This window comes from Pelodiscus sinensis, chromosome 2, assembly GCF_049634645.1.
Source record: "Pelodiscus sinensis isolate JC-2024 chromosome 2, ASM4963464v1, whole genome shotgun sequence".
Taxonomy (NCBI): domain Eukaryota; kingdom Metazoa; phylum Chordata; order Testudines; family Trionychidae; genus Pelodiscus; species Pelodiscus sinensis.
The window spans coordinates 210,666,817-210,687,327 of record NC_134712.1 but is presented as its reverse complement, the minus strand read 5'-3'; positions in this window follow the sequence as shown (position 1 = coordinate 210,687,327).

The following is a 20,511-nucleotide window of genomic DNA, read 5'->3' as shown; positions in this document are numbered from 1 at the left end:
GAAGAGCATAATATCATTTAACTAAAGGACTTGCACGAGAATGTAGAAAAGCTTAAGGCAAATGCAAATGGCTGACTTGGGGGAAATGGAAAGATGGTTAGGTCTTCTTCGGGGATTTGGAGTTCTTCCTTTTTCTCAATAAAACAGAAAAACGTCCATCAAATAGCAGTGTATTTAATCTCTGAACTAGTACACATGGCATTTATAAAGGTAGAGGAATTACTCTGATTAGTGAGCATAAAGCACGCTATATTTTTAATGCACACATTCATCCATCTCCTTATGCCACTCCTCAACCAACATAATATCTGAAGCCCATTAGGTTTGCACATGCATTACAGTTGCTTGGATGCTATAATTTATACAACTAATGGACTCGTATTTTAATTGCCTATTTTTAAATTTTCATTTGTATTTTCATCCTGTTCTCCCACCCCTGATATTACTTTGTTGCTTTTGGGATTTTGCATATTACTTAGTACAACTGAGTGGTGGCCAATTACCATATTGATAAAGGATACTTGATGAATCATACACAAGCTAATCAACAATGAAAATAGCAGCATTTGGGCCTAATTCTGCTGTCTCATACCAGTAGAATATTAATAATGTCAAAGGAGTTACTCCAGATTTACAGCAAGATACATGAAAACAGGATCAGATATGTTAAGTCCAGGAATACTTTTGATAGTATAGGTGATAATACAGAAATTGTTTTCCATTAGCAGTTGCAGCAAACTCTACCAAAGGTTTTAGCAACAGTAATTTTTAGTAGTACTAAGTGATTATCATTATACAGTACTTTTTATTTTCATCAGATATAGGGCACAGTTCTGTAGATTTTACTCATATGATTCATCCTGTTCCTTGCAGAATTAGGCTCATAAATTTTAATAAATAATTTCCCTTTTGGAAGGATTTTATACTTTTCCTCTAGAAGTGCCCTTTATAAAATCACTGTTTAACAGTAAATATATTTTAAGGTCCTGATCAAAATCACAGATGTTAACTCTTGATTGGAAAAAGCTAATGCTTAAACCAGTTCCCAGGTATTTCTATGAAGGCTACATTTCAAATTCTGAGCACCAAAAACAATGATTTTGTTTAGGCTTTGGAGAAAAAAGCCAATTGAGTCCAAGTTAAAAGATACTGCTTTAAAAAACAAGGCTTTCTGTTCATATATAGAGCAACATCTGTGATAAGCAGAGTGGAAAGGAAAGTTTTAACCCCAGGGCTGATGGGATCTAAATGATGAAAAGATTTTTTTTAAATGTGAAAGGTAGATCAAGTGTTTCACTGGAGCTTGGGTCTAAGAGGAGTTTGAAAACTGCCTTTGCTCTGACTATCGCAAGGTTCAGCATGAAGTAAATTCATATCTTGGACATTTTACAGGATTCCATTTTTCATTCTAAGTTTTTTAACCCTAGGATTTATTTTATTTTTGCTATGGAAGAATATGACTGAGAAATAAAGCTGAGCTCTAGAACTTGTCTGATTTAAAGAACTGATCAACTGACTTGGTGCTCATGGTGATTAAGTCTTGACTAAGTAGCTAGTTTTAGAGCTTGAGCCTGCAACATTAGAGCATGTAACTCAAATTACTCCCAGATACATAAAGTTATTTGCATATGTTTACAAGCTCAAACCTTTCATATACTATTTCCAAAACCAAATCTCCTGATGTTTAAAATTTAAATAACTGCATTTAATTCCTATTGAAGTGAAAACAGAAAGAAGTATTATGATGAAGAATTGACCTTGCTGCTAAAACGGAAAGAATCAAGGAATTTATAAAATTGTAACAGACTTAATTCTTATTCATTACAATTAATTAATAATGTGGGGCCACAGTGGTGCTATTTTAGCTAAGGGGTTTCTCTAGCATCCATCACTGTAGCGTTTAGCTATGTATCACTAGAAGAAATGACAAAGGAATTCAAAATGAATTCTTCACCCTCTTGCCCATTGTCTGAGACAGAGTAAGCCTACTCCTCTGATGGCATCTGTCTATGCACAGACATCTTCATGGAAACATTTCAGAGCAACATCAAGCATTACAAACATTGCACTGATCTTGGTTTGGCAAGCACAAACACAGCAACTTCTTTTTATAGTGCTTGTAAGGAGGACCAAATAGGCAAGCACCAGGTCTGTCACAGGACACACTGAATGGAAAGTCAACATGATGATCATAATATATAGTCCACAACTCATGGCCAAACTCAAGAATTCCTTTTGAATTCTTTTGGGGGAAGTCTCAGCTGGTTTGTATACCACAAAGGTGAGGATTTAATTGGTAATTCTCTGTTTCAGAAAAGCTAAGTAACAAAGTCACAGTGTCTTGGTATTTCACACAAAGAAGGAAGTAAAGCCACACAAAGAAGCTTCCTGCTGAAAATTCTTCAGGGGCATCAAGTGCAGCTCATTAATTGATGGCCCGGTTGAGGTTAAAGAGATGCAATTCTTCTGGTGTGGTTCCCTATGTTAGTAATGGCAGTACTCCTCTTTGTGCACTCTGAATGGATCTCTGCTGAGAGGCCTGAGTAGCCCCTGACTTCCTTTGTGGAGTGGGCAGGTCTGGGCAGGACAGTCATCCAGCAGCACTCAGCAACCACATGCTGGCAACATCATTCTGTCCTATAAGCGACTCCAGGGGAAAAATGCCATCCTTTTACAGCAAAAAGTATTCACTGCTTTTAGCAAGTGATGGCCACCCTTCATGATTTCCAAGAAAGGAAATGAACCTCTAATCAGTTATGGCACTTGATTAGGTTACTTAAATTGCCAAATGTCCAGCAAAATCAGTTAATGCCAACTCTCACACACTTTACATGTAACTCAATGGCCCTTACAATTATGGAGCTCCTGTTTTATGAGTTATTTTCTTTGCTGCTATTCAGTCAATCGCATTAATAGAAATCACAGGATCACGATGTAATTTTACAGTAAGAATCCTATTTGAACATGGCTTGAGTCAATTCATGCTTATTTTTACCCAGGCTATTTGCTTAATAAACACCAAAGTTAAAAATAACTATCCCATACGGCCTTGAGTTATTACAACAGTGGCTATATTTTTAATGTGACCCAATAGTTTGAAGTTGAAACTAGACAATTTCAGACTGGAAATAAGGAAATGGTGAAGTAATTAGCCATTGCAACAGCTTTCCAAGAGTTGTGGTGGATACTCTGTTGATGACAGTTTTGAAAGTCAAAATTGAACATTTTTGTGAAAGATCGGCTCTTGGAATTATTTTGCGAAGGCCTATAGCCTGGGTCCTACAGGATGTCAGATGATCACAATGGTCCCTTTTGGCCTTAGAATCTATGAATATTGTGCATTCGTTTTTCATATTAGAAGGAAACAGAGGTTCAAAGCTACTGTAGTTACTAGTGAGTACAAGAGAATTTTGGCATCTGATAACAGGATAGATCATTTCCACAATAAACACTCATGTAGGATTTCTAATCACTGTTCATAGTATATAACTCACCTTTCCTTTTTTTTTAAACTCTTCTCAGCATTGTATTACCAGTGTCATTGCTAGTAAGCATATTAAAAATGACCCCGCATCATACTGGCACTTTGAATGCACTGTATTCTAATTTTTCTCCTCTTTTGGCCTTCTCCCCACCACATCCCCCAATTCAGCTATGGCAGTGGAAAGAATCCCCTCCCCACTCCTGCCTCCTTTCCCTCTGAGCAGGCAGAGATTCTCTGCCATTTTGTGGTCTTAACTCCAAGCCACATAGTTTTGCCCCCTGAGACTCTGCTGTTGCTCTCAGTCACTGCCTCTGTTGTTTCCAAGTTCCTAGGTGAAGGGAAGGATTGAAGCTCAGCAGTATGCAGGAAATGAGACAGAGAAAAAGGAGGGGGTAGTCAGGACTTACTACTAGCCACAATCGTAACCTGGATTTAACACCCAGCATCTACAAACTCATCCCTCCTACTAATCCTAGAGCTCCCAAACAACCTTAGTCCAACTCAGGAAAGCTGTTTGTTCCTACCACTTGATAGCTGGCCAGGTTCCTGAGGGTTCATTTTTTTAAAAAATACATACAGGTTCTGCTAATGGAGACACAAACTGTTACTGCATTATCTTGTAGTCATTAAAGCAGCCCAACTGTACTGCTTGTGGGTTGCTGAGTGAAATGCAACATTGACAAATCAGCAGCAGCCACAGGATTGGACGCTCCCCATAGTTACAGTGAGCCTGCACGGCTGTGACTAAGGGGAGGAATTGACTTAAGGCTTTCAAATGTCAAAGCCTTCAGAAAATACACAGTAATAATTCCAGAATCAATATGAAGAGACTTTTTTTACCTACTGTGTTTTCTTAAGACCACACACTGCAAAAGTGTGGGGGGGACCTGTTGATAATCACATCTACTAAATCCCCTGATTCAGGTGTATTGACAGATGGCAGAGAGGAAAATAGAGCATACAAGAGGCAGGTAAACCAAGGGAGGTGTAATAAAATACAAAACCAGCTGGGTCTAGTCCCAGTGAGAGATATTGTTTGTATTTAGGCTGAACCTTTTGTTCACTTGGTCTGACAGATGAAAGACAGCACTTCCAATCTGAAGCAGAGTCTTTGGGCAAGGCAAAGAGTGAAGTATCTGTAACCCCCAAGGAGATTGCTTGGATTCCCGGGGCTTTGTCTGCTGGCAGCTCAGGGAGAGGCACTCTGAGTTTGCCTTGGCTCCCCCTCCCTACCAGGGCCAGAGTCTGCCCGGCAACCCACAGGGAGTGAGATGCCCCTCCCAGGGGGAAGGAGAGACCATTGTTGAGGGGAGTCTGGAGCCAGCCAGGAAAAGGGGAGGACTGAGTGTGTGGGAGCTAGTAAGCCCCAGGCCTGCATGCAGGGTTCCCCCTGAGAGCTAGCCTCTAGGGACCTGAAGGCAGGATCCCTCAGCTGGGTTTATGTCTCCACTGTTGATTCCCAGTTGTGGAGTTTGCTGGGAGGCTTCCCCAGCCAGGCGGAGTTGGCTCTCCAGTTCCCTGGGTGAGAGAGTCACTGCATGGTCAGCTGGGCTCTAGCAGCAAGTTGAGGGCTGCTGCCTGCTGTGTGGGTCTGGAGGCTGGCCTGGGAGGCTATAGTTTTGAATTTTGGTGCAGTTGTGTGGTCTGCATCTTGAGCCCTGCACCCCTTTACAGTGAGGGGAAATTCTGGGACCGAAGCAGCCTGGTTCCTGCTTGAAGAGGACCCCTGTGAGAAGAGAGCAGCCCCTTTGCAGAGACTGAGTCATCTCTCAACCTGAGGCTCATTCATGGAGTGTGTGAGTGCACCAATTTTTAGTTAGTAAGTCAGGGAATTTGTTTGGGGATTTTATTACCTGCAGCCTATTAAACTGTGGAGGGATTTGCTGCCTTCTCCCATTTGTGAGTCCTTTGGGCTGTACTGGACCTAGTCAGCCCCACTGCTAAACCTCTGCAGAGAAGGATTGTGTGGTCAACAGTCATCAAGGGCCCCAACAAAGTACGCGTACCAACGGGACACTAACTTCACAGTTGCAGGGCACCGGTGACCCTAAAAATAATGTTTTACCCTGTTCTGTTATAATTGTCTCCTGTTTAATATAATTGTGTTTATTATAGTGTATGTGTTTGTGTTATTTTCTGGGAGTCTCCAACTATCTGGCGAATACGTGGGGATTATCCTGGGCTAGAATTTTCCTCCCAAGCTGCCCTGGCAACCCTGCTAGGAAGGAGTGAGGGGGGTGGAGGCACCGCCAAGTACATCAATCAGAAAGAATAAAATTGAGTAGGTGGCGGGATCCAGAAGAACCCAGACCTATCCATCCGAACCTGAAAGGAGATTGGCTCTAAAAGAAGGTAACCAGGTGGAGAGGGGGCGCTACATTGGAGGCACCGCTGGGATCCCGTCTTTTAAACTCATACCTTATATACACTCCTGCTGTCTTCCTGGGATATTAAGTAAATTCCCAGTATGGATTATCAGAAGAGGCTTATAGCTTGGTGTGAGCTGGAGGGAGCTGACCCTGAACGCCACTTTCTGCTCACTAATGTACCCACTGAGTGGGAAATTAGACAAATTGAAGATGAGATTGCTAATGTCAGAGAATGGGGAACCTGTGTGGTTCGGAGTCAGATGAAAGCACAAGGGGAAGCTACTTTATCTCTTCTTGTAGAGAGCAAGATTATACTGTCTACTGTAGTGACTCCCCATGTAATTCTGCCAGATGGAGAGAAGGACGGATGGAAGGTGACCATTCAAACACAATCACGTTTTCCCTCCCCATCTGCCCCACCATCTGAAACTAATGGTTTTCAGTCCAAATTGGGGAACTTCCTTATGCAGGAAGGGAAGACCATGACTGAATTAAGGACTCTTTTGGGAAGTAGTCCTGTGCCTCCTTCCAGTTCTACAGACCAAATAATTTTTGCTATGGGAAAAGCAATAGGGGAGTCCATAAAGACAGCATATGAATCAGGCCCTTACAGAAAACTGAAGTTCTTTTCAGGCATTAAACCTGTGCCTGTAGGGGAAGATGACTATGACACTTGGAGGCATCAACTAAATCAGGTGATGCAGGAATGGCAATGTAGTGAGGCTGAAAAGAGGAAACGTGTGGCAGAAAGCCTGCGAGGACCTGCAGGGAATGTAATCTGTGCATTAAAAGCCAGCAAGCCTGCTGCCACTGTTGATGACTATCTCTCGGCGATGGAGGATGCCTTTGGGAGCCTAGAGACTGGGGAAGACCTCTACTTTCAGTTTCGATCCTGTTACCAACATTCAGGTGAAAAACTATCTTCCTATCTTCACAGATTGGAACCATCCCTTCAACTGTGCATCCGCCGTAAAGGCACTGAAAGGAGCAAGGAACACCGAGTACGACTAGAACAGGTCATACGAGGTGCCATTTATGATGATTTTCTAATTATGAAATTGAAACTTGCAGACCGATTGAACAGTCCTCCAGAATTCCACCAACTGCTGCGAGAAGTCCGGGAGGAGGAGAAAAAGAGAACGGTTAGAGAGAGGAATAAGATCTCAGTGAGCCAGACCGTTGGTCCTCAGAAACTGAAGGATGACCTTTGTCTGCCTACCACTGAGGACCTCCATCAACAGCTCAAAACCCTGACAGCACAGCTCACTGAATTTATGACGAGTAAGATGCCTCAGGGGTCACCTAGCGATATTCTTCCACCAACTTTGACAGAAAGGAAGTACCCTCCTTTTCACCCAGGGAGAAGGGACCCCAACAGAGAACCTGTAAAGAAAACCTTGGTGACCCTCCCAAGGAACAAGAGATTCTGCTACCGATGTGGCGAGGATGGGCACATTTCCACCCAGTGTGACAACCCAAGGAATGAAGAGAAGGTAGCGCAACGAAAAAAGAAGCTACAGGGAAACTCCCAAGGATCCCAGTAATGGAGCATACTGGGAGCCATTACAGTCAGAGCTCCACTAAGTTGTGTTATGAACAGCCTTCCTGGAGCCCATTCCCAGAAGGATTGATAGGCCCAGCAGCGGTAGTTAATGTGATGGTAGAAGGGATTCCCTGTAGGGCCCTGCTGGACAGTGGATCTCAGGTCACCATCATTACTAGAGAATTCCATCGGCAATTCCTCCCTCAAGTGAAGATCCATCCTCTAGAAGGATTGGCAATATGGGGCCTTAGCAATGCTAGTTACCCATACGATGGATATGTACTAGTGACTTTACGTTTTCCTGCAGAACTGGCTGGATGTCTCCAGGATTGTGATACTCTGGCTTTGATTTGTCCTGAGACACAAAATTCTGATGGCATTCCCATATTGATTGGAACCAACAGCAACATGTTCCAATCTTTGGCCACACTTTGTGGTCGTTTGGGCCAGAAGACCCCAGATGTGGTTCGCCCTCCATGGAGAGAACTGACCCTGGGCTCATCCACAATGCCTTCTGACCATGATAGCTCTGACGATGAATCTCTAGGGAAAGTAGTAAGAGTATCCAAAGCTGTTCTGTCCATACCCCCACATGGTGAGATTGACTTGAGGGGAAAACTTGAGAAGCACAGTAGCAGCCTTCCTCATACAGTAATGATGGAGTCCTCTGATGGAGATAACCTCCCTAGTGGTCTGATGGTTCTGAGAGGTTTATTGTCCTTACCACAGCTGGAAGAAGCTGGCATTATGGTCAGAATACGAAATGAAACCAACCATCCCATAGCCATCAGGAGAGGAATGGTATTGGCACGATTGTATAGAGTAGAGAGTGTTATGAGCCCTGCAGCTGCAGCCAGAAAGCCCTGTAAGGCATTGGATCCTGATCTTTTTAATTTTGGTGATTCTCCTGTATCTCCCAGTTGGAAAGACCGGTTAAAAAAGCAGTTAAGCGAGAGACCTAATGTGTTCTCCACTGAAGAATGGGATGTGGGGTGTGCCCTTAACGTGGAACACACCATTCGTTTGGCAGATGACAGGCCTTTCAGGGAGAGGTCCCGAAGACTGGCACCTGCAGACATTGAGGATGTGAGAAAGCATATCCAAGAACTATTGGAAGCAGGAATAATTTCTGAATCCCGTAGCCCCTATGCATCCCCCATTGTGGTGGTGCGGAAGAAAAATGGGACTGTGCGCATGTGTGTGGACTATCGCACACTGAATAAAAGGACCATCCCAGATCAATACACTGTACCTAGGGTAGATGATGCCTTAGCTTGCCTAGCAGGAAGCAGATGGTTCTCTGTCTTAGATTTACGAAGCGGCTACTACCAGATCCCGATGAGCTCTGAAGACAAAGAGAAAACAGCTTTCATTTGTCCCTTGGGATTCTACCAGTTTGAGAGGATGCCCCAAGGTATCTCAGGAGCTCCTGCTACATTCCAGCGTTTGATGGAGAAGACAGTGGGGGATATGAATTTGTTAGAAGTGCTGGTGTATTTGGATGACTTAATAGTTTTTGGGAAAACTCTGGAAGAGCATGAAGCTCGACTAATGAAAGTATTAGACCGCCTGGACGCTAGTGGGTTGAAACTGTCACTTGATAAATGTCAATTTTGTCAGACCCGAGTAAAATATGTAGGCCATATTGTGTCAGCAGAAGGTGTGGCGACTGATCCCGAGAAGATTGAGGCATTAACCACCTGGCCTGTACCCAAAGACCTGAAAGCTTTACAATCTTTCCTAGGCTTCTGTGGATATTACCGCCGATTTGTAAAAAATTACTCCTCCATTGTGAGACCGCTCACCAATTTGACAAGGGGATACCCCCCAACGTGGAAGAGATCACCCCAACATAAGCTTGCAAGTCCTAATGAGAGGTATTTCAAGGTGAATGAACCATTTGGAGACCGTTGGACTGAGGAATGCAACAGCGCTTTCCATGCCCTTATTGAGAAACTCACCACTGCACCAGTGTTAACCTTTGCAGACCCTACCAAGCCCTATGAACTACACGTAGATGCCAGTCTTGATGGATTAGGAGCAGTTCTCTATCAGAATCATGAGAATAAATGGAAACCTGTGGCGTTTGTCAGTCGAGGGTTGACTGCCTCTGAAAGACACTATCCCGTGCACAAACTTGAGTTTTTAGCTCTCAAATGGGCTGTTGTGGACAAACTTCATGATTATCTATACGGAGCGACCTTTGTAGTAAAAACAGATAATAACCCACTTACTTATGTGCAGACCACGGCTAAACTAGATGCTACTGGTCAGCGATGGATGGCTGCCTTGGCTGCTTATGACTTTAAGCTGCAGTACCGTTCGGGTCAAACCAATGCAGACGCAGATGCATTGTCCCGTCGCCCTCATAACCCACTCGAGGAAGAGTCTGAGTGGATGGAGATACCATCTCCTGCTATTCGTGCCACCTGCAAGGCTGTAATAGGAAAAGTGCAGTCCCCTTATGTAAATGAGGAAAGATATGCTGACACACTGGGGTTGTCTGAGAAGGCTATACCTACCATTTATGCAAACCTCGTTGGGCTAAAGACTTTTGAATTGCCCCAGTTAACTCCGACTGAATTGAGAAGAGCTCAGTGGAAAGATTCAAATATTGGACCTGTGCTGGAAGCTGTAGAAAAGGGTGAAAAACCCATCTCTAAGGCTAACTTTTCCCCCTGCACAATTCTTCTCTTAAAAGAGTGGGATCGTTTAGTGATTAACGAAGGTTTGTTATTCCGGACCACCCAGACTGTAAAGGGCCATGTGCGGAAACAACTGGTCTTACCCCAAGAATACCAGGAGATGGTGTTGAAGTCTCTGCACGATGATCATGGTCACTTGGGGGTAGATAAGACTTTGGAACTGGTCAGAGATCGGTTTTATTGGCCCAAAATGACAGCATCTGTGGAAGACCACTGCAAATGGTGCTCTCGGTGTGTTAAGCGGAAGACTCTGCCAAAAAAGGCAGCGACTATGGTGAACATCGCTACAGATGCACCCATGCAATTGGTGTGCATTGACTTTTTGTCATTGGAGCCTGATAGAAAGAACCACTCAAGTATACTTGTAGTTACTGACCATTTTACAAGGTATTCCCAAGCATATCCCACAAAAGACCAAAAAGCCAGTACAGTGGCCAAAATTTTATGGGACAAATTCTTTGTACATTATGGTTTCCCGGCCCGAATCCATTCTGACCAGGGAAGAGATTTTGAAAGCAGACTAATTCGTGAACTTACAAAAACCCTGGGAATAAGGAAGTCCAGAACCACTCCTTACCATCCCCAGGGAGATCCACAACCGGAGAGATTCAACCGGACTTTGCTAAACATGTTGGGAACACTACATCCATCCCAAAAGACCAGATGGAGTGAGCATGTCAGTTACCTTGTGCATGCTTATAACTGCACTAAAAATGAGTCCACTGGGTTTTCGCCTTATTATTTAATGTTTGGCAGAGAAGCCAGGCTACCAATTGACTTATGTTTTGGGATATCCTCTGATGAAGCTAGCGAAACAACTTATCTCCAGTACATTCAGAGTCTCAGGCGTGACTTGCGGGAAGCTTACAGACTGGCCTCCCAAGCAGCCACAAAAAGCAACCTTGCTAACAAGCAGAGATATGATAGTCGGGTCCGTGAACAGGATCTGCAGGTAGGAGACAGAGTGTTAATCCGAAATCTAGGTCTCACTGGAAAACATAAATTAGCTGACCGGTGGAATGCAGACACCTACATAGTGGTTGATAAGCTACCAGACTTGCCTGTATATCGCCTTAGGATGGAAAATGGAAAAAATGTTTGTAAGACTATTCACCGAAACCACCTCTTGCCAGTGGGGCAGTTAATAGGTGAAGAGAAAAATAGTGAATGTGGTTCCTCCCGGCGACCCATTACTCGTTCAAGACTAAGGAAGAAAGTTCCTGCAGAAAGAACCCTTACTGCACAACTTGAATCTGCTGAGGAGGCAGACAGTGAGTCTTTAACCTCCTCTGGAGAAAATGATCCTCATTCACAGAGTAGCAGTGAAGAGGAATTCTTCCCCTATTATCCAATACCTCCTATGCTTCATGAGCAGCTATGTGAGGTAGAAACTGTTAGAGAGGGAGAATCTGAGCCTCCTCTAGCTCAAATACTTAACCCTGAAGCTGCACCCTTTGTACCCCCTCAGTCAACAATACAGCATGAAGAGGCAAGTGGTTTACCAGCTAGGATGGTTCCACCTGTAGAGGATGTGGGAGAAGCCATGCAACCTGCAGAGAGGGAAATCATTGATTGTCCTGCAGTCATTACTGCTGAGAACCCTGAGAATGAAGAAGCTCCTGTACTTCGACGTTCAGAACGAGAGCGAAAACCTGTACAGAAACTCACCTATGATGTCCCAGGGTCCTCCACCTCTGTCCCTCTGCATTTAGTAAATAGATGGGTGCGGGTGGCCTATTATTGTTTGTGTCTGATAGTTAACAATGGAGACTCCAAGGTTAAGTCATTTATTTAAATATAGTAAGAATGTTATTAATGTAAATTGAATAACAATTTAATGTTTAAATTAATATTGTATGTGGACACAGCAATACTTACTTATTGGCTAATGATATTTATTGTCAACTAAACAATGTATACTATTACCTGATGGAAAGGACCTTGCATGTTTGTGTTGTGGGTAAATGACCCTTGCCGAGGACGGCAAGAACTTTCGCACAGGGAGAGTGTAACCCCCAAGGAGATTGCTTGGATTCCCGGGGCTTTGTCTGCTGGCAGCTCAGGGAGAGGCACTCTGAGTTTGCCTTGGCTCCCCCTCCCTACCAGGGCCAGAGTCTGCCCGGCAACCCACAGGGAGTGAGATGCCCCTCCCAGGGGGAAGGAGAGACCATTGTTGAGGGGAGTCTGGAGCCAGCCAGGAAAAGGGGAGGACTGAGTGTGTGGGAGCTAGTAAGCCCCAGGCCTGCATGCAGGGTTCCCCCTGAGAGCTAGCCTCTAGGGACCTGAAGGCAGGATCCCTCAGCTGGGTTTATGTCTCCACTGTTGATTCCCAGTTGTGGAGTTTGCTGGGAGGCTTCCCCAGCCAGGCGGAGTTGGCTCTCCAGTTCCCTGGGTGAGAGAGTCACTGCATGGTCAGCTGGGCTCTAGCAGCAAGTTGAGGGCTGCTGCCTGCTGTGTGGGTCTGGAGGCTGGCCTGGGAGGCTATAGTTTTGAATTTTGGTGCAGTTGTGTGGTCTGCATCTTGAGCCCTGCACCCCTTTACAGTGAGGGGAAATTCTGGGACCGAAGCAGCCTGGTTCCTGCTTGAAGAGGACCCCTGTGAGAAGAGAGCAGCCCCTTTGCAGAGACTGAGTCATCTCTCAACCTGAGGCTCATTCATGGAGTGTGTGAGTGCACCAATTTTTAGTTAGTAAGTCAGGGAATTTGTTTGGGGATTTTATTACCTGCAGCCTATTAAACTGTGGAGGGATTTGCTGCCTTCTCCCATTTGTGAGTCCTTTGGGCTGTACTGGACCTAGTCAGCCCCACTGCTAAACCTCTGCAGAGAAGGATTGTGTGGTCAACAGTCATCAAGGGCCCCAACAAAGTACGCGTACCAACGGGACACTAACTTCACAGTTGCAGGGCACCGGTGACCCTAAAAATAATGTTTTACCCTGTTCTGTTATAATTGTCTCCTGTTTAATATAATTGTGTTTATTATAGTGTATGTGTTTGTGTTATTTTCTGGGAGTCTCCAACTATCTGGCGAATACGTGGGGATTATCCTGGGCTAGAATTTTCCTCCCAAGCTGCCCTGGCAACCCTGCTAGGAAGGAGTGAGGGGGGTGGAGGCACCGCCAAGTACATCAATCAGAAAGAATAAAATTGAGTAGGTGGCGGGATCCAGAAGAACCCAGACCTATCCATCCGAACCTGAAAGGAGATTGGCTCTAAAAGAAGGTAACCAGGTGGAGAGGGGGCGCTACATATCTTTTGCGAAAACTACACACTGCAGCTAAGCAAGAATCAAGTAAATGAAAATAGTTAAAAATAAGAAATGAGTAAGTCAGCCATGCTACCCATGGCCATGGCCATGCCCATGTAAGCTGAATGAGAGAATCTCATTCGCCTAGACTATATCCATCTTTCGAAAGAGGGATGTAAATGAGTCGGATTGAAAGTGCAAATGAAGCAGGGATTTAAATATCCAGCAGTCTTTCAAAAAAGGGTATTTCGGAAATGAAAGCTCAGTCTAGATGCAGTTCTTTCAGAAAAAAAAATCCTTTTTCGAAAGATCCCGTACTCCTGAAAAAAATGAGGAGTATGGGATCTTTTGAAAAAAGGTGGGTTTTTTTTCCAAAAGAACTGCGTCTAGACTGCAGTGTCACTTTCAAAATATCCTTTTTCGAAATGGTGATTGGACACGAATATGCAAATGAAGCCTGGGATATTTGAATCGGTGCTTCATTTGCACTTTCAATCTGCCTAATTTACATCCCTCTTTTCAAAAGAGGAATGTAGTCTAGACATAGCCTCGTGTGGACCACATAGCATGGGGCAGCTCATTAAAGGGCTGAGGAGGTGCTGAGTGCCAATGTGAGAGCACTCCTCACTTTGCAGACTCAGGAGTTCCTTGATTCAGCCCTGGCTAACACACTCCTTTGCTTTCTGGGGATTGATTCACTGATTTCAAGCTCACGTTAGATTTGCACCTGTGTCATTCTAGTAACTTCATTGAAATTACACTAGAATACGTGAGATCAGAATTATGTCCTGGAATGGCGATTGTCACATTGTTGCCAGATCCAGGGGAAATACTGTCTCTTACTCACATTTCCTTGTAGTAAAACATTGCCCTGATATTCAAATTCCAAACTGGCTAAGAACCAATATATTCCAGCAATGATTTGGTTAATGCACTTGCAGTTTATAGTTTTTGACATATTTTCAGTATGTCCGAGTGTGACATACTAGATGACACACCAGGGATTGAACTGGGGGGATCTCCAGAGATGAAAGTATAATCCTGGGATTAAGAGCCAGGCTCTTAAATGCTGGAAGTTGTAACAGACTCATATCTTCTGTTGAGTGTGCACAAAGGATACATACACCCTGACCTGTTGAGACTGATTACACAAGCCAATAGGCCTCACATTCTTTAGGGCAGTGGTCCCCAAAGTTTTCACATCACATCCTCCCCTTTGCCCCTCTCCCCTGTTCTTGCTCTCTCCCCAGGATACACAGTCAGGAACTGAGGTTGGGAACTGGGCCGAGGTTCCTGGGAAGGAGGGGGAGGGACACACACAAAGGTGAGGAGGCAGAGGCTGGGACCAAAGCTATGTCTGGGCTGAAAGCGAGGGACTGAGGCCTGGGCCGCAGTTGGGGGAGGGTGTGGGACAAGGAGAAGGGCTGGGTTGGGAGTAGAGTAGGAGTGGGCAATAATTTTTGCCTGGGGGCCACTTAAAATTTTTTTGAAGTAGCCCTGGGCCACCCCAGAAGGGGAGGGGCCTAAACAGAAAGGGGCAGAGCTACCCCACCTCCAGACCCTTTGTCCCCCCTTCCCACTAGGCACCCATTCCCTGGAAGAGGCTTGGCATGCTCCCACACCCTCAGGCCAATGAGGGTCTGGGGGCAGGGGAGCACCCGAAGCCTCCTCCCGCCCTGTGAGGAGCACGTGGCACTCTGAAGTGCCGTGGGCTACTCGCAGGGCTGGAGCAGGGTGAAGGAAGCTTCACGAAGCTCCACCTGCCCCCAAGCCCTGATTGGCCTGGGGGTGGGGGAATGCGGGAAGCCTCCTCTGCTCTCCTCTCCTGCCCTGCGAGCAGCGCACAGCGCTTCAAAGTGCCACTTCAAAGCAGAGCGGGGAGGGTTCGCACGCTCCCCCCCCACCAGCCAATTAAGGCCTGGGGGCAGGAGAGCACCCGAAGCCTTCTCCGCTCTGCCCCCGCCCTGCACTTCAGGCGCGCCCGTGCCCCCAGACCCTAATTGGCTTGGGGGCAGGGGAGCAGCAGGGCCTCCGTGGGCCGGATCCACCCGCTTGGCAGGCCGAATCCGGCCCATGGAGGCCCTTTTGCCCACCCCTGGAGTAGAGTCACAGCTGGGAGACAGACAAAGTTGCAGCCGGGGCGGGACATTGGCCAGGCTGGGAGCCAGGACCCAAGGCCTGGACTACAGATGGGGGGTGGGGCATGACTAGAGCTGGAGGCAGAGCAGGGCTGGATGATGCTCCCTCCTCATCCTCTGTGGGGCTGGCCTGGGCTCCTCAGTGCCCCCATGAATGTTGCTCTGTGCCTCCCTGGGGGTGCACCCCTCATCCTAGGTACCACTGCTTTAGAGTAGTGACAATCTCTCACTGACTTCAAAGGTAAATGAATGGGTGGAGGTGATGTGTTCTCCCCAAGCCCTGTCATGCAAGGCTGGCCTCACTGAGCCCTGCCTCCTAGCCCTGTGGTTGACCTGGGCCAGCCATATGGCCTTGTAACCTGAGCGGTTCCCTCCCTTGCCCCACCCTGGTTATGACACTGTCCTGAGCTGGTTTGGGTTGGTTTGTGCCCAGCACTCAGGCCCAGTGGTAACTCCTACAGATTCTGTGCTGTGGGGCTGGTTGGGCTCAGCTCTCAGCTCCAAACATTGCAACTTCTGGGGTTGCAGCACTGCTCCCCCCCCCTCTGAGTGGACCAAATTTGTGTGAGTGAAGCTGTGACCAGGCTTGTGGGGTTGCAGTACCACTCACGCAAATTTGGCCTCCCTGGGCTCCTGTCATTATGGCAACTGGCCCCAACCTGAGTGCCACTGGCAACCCAGAGTTTGCAGTGCCTGGAGCAGAGAGGTGAGCCCAGCCAGCCCTGCACGCCTGGAGCCACAGGAACTGCTACACAACTCTTTGAAACATTCTGGTGACCCAATTTGGGGTCCAAACCCCTGGATTGAGAAACCGTGATTGAATGTACACCACACGCACAGGCACACTTCTCTCACACACACTGACTAAACAACTGAGGGTGCAATCCCAAAATGTCTACAGACTATCAAAGCTATTGTAAAAGAAAACCGATTTCTAAGAGTATCACTGCAACTGCAAAAAGCAGCCTATTTATAACCATGAACATGGTGTATACTCACTTTAAGATGAGTCACATTGTCTCTGAAGTTTCATAGAATCATAGGATTAGATGGGCCCTCGAGAGGTCATGTAGTCCAGTCCCCTGCTCTCATGGCAGGACTAAGTATTATCGCTGACAGATGTCTGTCTAACCTGCTCTTAAAAATCTCCAGTGAGGGTGGTTCCACAATCTCCCTAGTAATTTATTCCAGTGCTTAACCACTCTGACAGCTGGAAGTTTTTCCTGATGTCCAACCTATCCTGCCCTTGCTGGTTTCATTATTATTATTAATTATTTCTATTTCCATAGCACTTAGGAAACCCAGTCATTGATTAATGTTGCATTGGTGCTCTACAAACACTGAACAAAAAAGACAGTCCCTGCCCGAAAGAGCTTCTAATCTAAACATACAATCCACAGATTGATACAGCAAGAAGGGGAGTACAAGGAAATAATGAGAGAAGGTTGGTCATCTTGGTAGTCAGTGGTCTCAGTCTACCATCAGCCAACTGTCAAGTTTTGCAGATAGCATGGCAAAGAACAGTTTGGCGAGAGATTTAAAGGTGGCTAGAAGGTAGCTTTGTGAATGTCTATAGGGAATGAATCACAAAAGTATGGGGCAGTCCCTGGTGCTGAAGAGTTGACAGTCTAAATAGATATCAGCCTTAACATCTCTTACCACTAAGACCACTGAAGTCCAGCTTTTCAAGATGGTGATGTACCTTTCATTTTACGGGTGTTTGAGGGTTAAGCAAAGTGATTTTTCCCTCTCACCTCATGCTTAGTGCAGCTCTTTACCTTTAATCAGACCTACATTATAATCGAACGCCTACTTTCATATTGTGCACTCAGACATTTGTGATAAATCCAAAAGGGAAAAACACCAAAAGAGACGATGGCTTTGCAATGCAATTGAATTTTTGCTGCTTTTTACATTATAGCTTTTCTGATGGGGATGGGAGGAGGGCAACAAAATTGCTATGCACCATCTAAGTCTCAGCTATGCTACCATAAAAAGGTTAAGTGATTCATAGTCCTTGTGTTGGCCCTCTGCTTAAAGATTAATTTTATCATTTCACAATATTTAAACAAGGTTTATTCATAGTAGTTATATATACACATTTTCCATAGGAGACATACTGCATGGTACTCTAGGACCAAAATGTAGGCTTTATATAGTAAAAAAGTGATTTTATAATAATCAAATACCACAGGTTATGATGTGGAAACATTTCAACAAAAGCCATTTACTTGGATCTAAATTCTCCCCTACAATGCTTTCAACTCAAATACAGCAGCATGGGATTAGTGTGCGAGAAGCAGAAAACAGAAAAGACAAAAAGCAAAAGTAAACTGATTATTTTATTTTCACCATTCATCTGAAGAGCAAAATGGAACCCAATAGCAAACATGTAAAATGTACATTCATTTTGCCAAATTCTTTGTTTTAATCATGTTTTATTAGTGGCACGGGTTTTTGTAGTTTGATTCTCCATTTGTAGACACTATTGTTAATCAGTATCTCCACTGAAATGAGTGGATTTACATCATCATAAATCTGATGACATAAGAATAAGACCCATGAATTTTATTTAACCTTGCTGACCTTTTCAATGGGAAATGGACCTCTAAAAAAATAGTGCCACTCAAAGTGCAAAGCCACAGGGGCAGAAAAATGATGAAAATAAATAGTAGGGGGCACAAATATGCTTGCTTGCCCTGAGCACTAAAATGCCTAGTTATGGCTCTGTCAGCATAACAATAGCAGGCAAACACTGTTCAGCTCCTGCCAGCTTTCACATAGGCATTACCAGTCTTGGAACATTTTCAGTACGAGAAGGAATTTAGGTGTGTCTGCTTTGCTCATTTCAGGTCTAAGTCAAATCCCTTTAAAGAAATGGAAAACACCTCCACTGAGTTCAGTGGAAGATGCATTATTGCTGAAGTCCACAGAGATACCAGTCTTTAAACCCAGGAGAAGTGGCTGCATGTCAGTGGGTTGGTACACATATAGCTCTCAAAGCACATCAGCTTCCCCAAAATATTCTCAATTCTTCAACTCCACTGAGTCTACCAAGTTAGAATAGCCAGAATGACTTCCAAAGAAATGAGAGGCATTCTCCTCCTTATAGACTGTTTCCTGAACAAAGCTGATTTACTAATTAGCAGAGGAAAAAGGTGAGGTGCTTAAAATAGCACACACACAGGCTTATCATTTTTTTCACTACTGAGCCACAAGGAGAGGGCCATGGAAGGGGTCAATTTAGCAAAAAGAAATGCACACTACAACAAACTAATTCATGTCTTTCCAAAGGATTTATGTCTGTGAGCTGAAAATAAAGCACAGTACAATTCTTAGGGGTCCACAAGGTCTGGAATAACCTCCCCTCTGCCCAAGCCCTGCTCTGCCCCATCTCTTCTTTCCCTTCTCTGCTCCTTCACATCCCCATTGTACCCTTTCTCCTAAGCCCCCTCCCGAGTCATGCAACCCAGGAGTCTACCGGGGGAAGGCGATAGCAGCAGCAGCGTCTGGTTATGAGACGGTAGGATGGATTTATGGGGAAAGCACATTTTAAGGAGGAATAAAGAAGCTGGCAAGCAAGATGGCTTCAAATCTGGGGACAGTCTGCAAGAAGGTGAGAGGAAAGGAGCAGTAGGGACAAATTTGCAAGAGCACAGGATGAAAAGCATCCCTAGGCAAAGCCCTTCCCTACCATCAGAGTACTGCTTCAACTCTTTAAAAAAGGAAGGTCAAATGTCTTTATTTATTAGCACTAGTAAGACGTGTGGCAGTTGGTCTCTAGTCTCCTGGGCTTGCAAATGACCAAATCAATTGTTGAAATTAGTTTTACATCACAATTACTTTGTGAAACATAAATCCATTGTCTTTGCCCCTCTGCTGACAAAGGGGGCAGTTGAGACTGGACTATTTTAATGTGTTTGTTTGCTATAACACGTCTACCTTTATATCACACATTTCACCCCGAAGGATCATAAAGTGCTTGAAACATTACAAACATTCAGCTTTCAGTAAATTTTCACCACACAAACTGTGTTGCCACCAGTCTGTTCATTTTCTTTTCCCCTGTATATTCCTGAGCTAAATCTAATTTATTTTGATAATTATACACACATGCACAAATAAAACTATCTTTAAAACATTATGGAGGTTGCAGAGTCAAATAATCAAAACATGCCAGACTTACAGTTCCCTGTGCAACCTTAATTCACCCCCCTTTGTGCATTTCCATTTGGTCCAGTCTTTTAATTATATGACCACAGACTATTTTTTCCAGAAAGCACTGCCTCGTTTAGTGCATGGACTGGATTGTGCTCATTTGGTGACTAGCCATTCAATAGCTTGTTTACTGTTCACTGATCATTGTGTGTGGTTCCATATATTAATTACTGTACTGCTTTGAAAATAGAATTATTAATTTCCTCATGATCTTTTTATGACATTCATCACTATCATGTGAGTGCTTCATTAATATTAATTAATCTTCATAACCACCCTGTAAAGTGGGGGATATTATTATCCCCAATTTACAGATGGAGAACTGAGGCATGGCAAGATGAAGGTCAAATGTATATGCTATTTTGAGTGTCAAATCTGAGGTGCCCTGGGCCTGATTTTTTTCTAGGGACTTTAGCATTATATAGTGCTTCATGTGCTCAGAGCACAGCTCCCAATGTCTTCTGTGCAGCTGTGAGTGCTCAGGACTTCTGCAAATCTAATCCCAGAGTCTCAAGACAGGTGACCAGAAAATGAGGCACATACTATTAGTGCACCTGTGAAAAGTTTGGTTTAAGTAGCTTACCTAGTGTCACTTGTGGCAAAGGCAGGGTGATAAACTAATTATCCAGGGTAGCATTAACGCTAAAATCACCCTTTGTCTTTCTGCAATTCCCAGCCTCAGTCACTGCATACCTTTCAACCTCTGTAGTAAATAAAAAAGAGGTTGTAAAGGTAACAGTCTTCCAGACACAACCCTGCTGCATCTCCAGAGCAGATCCATCCTGTGCACTGAATAAAGCAGAGAGT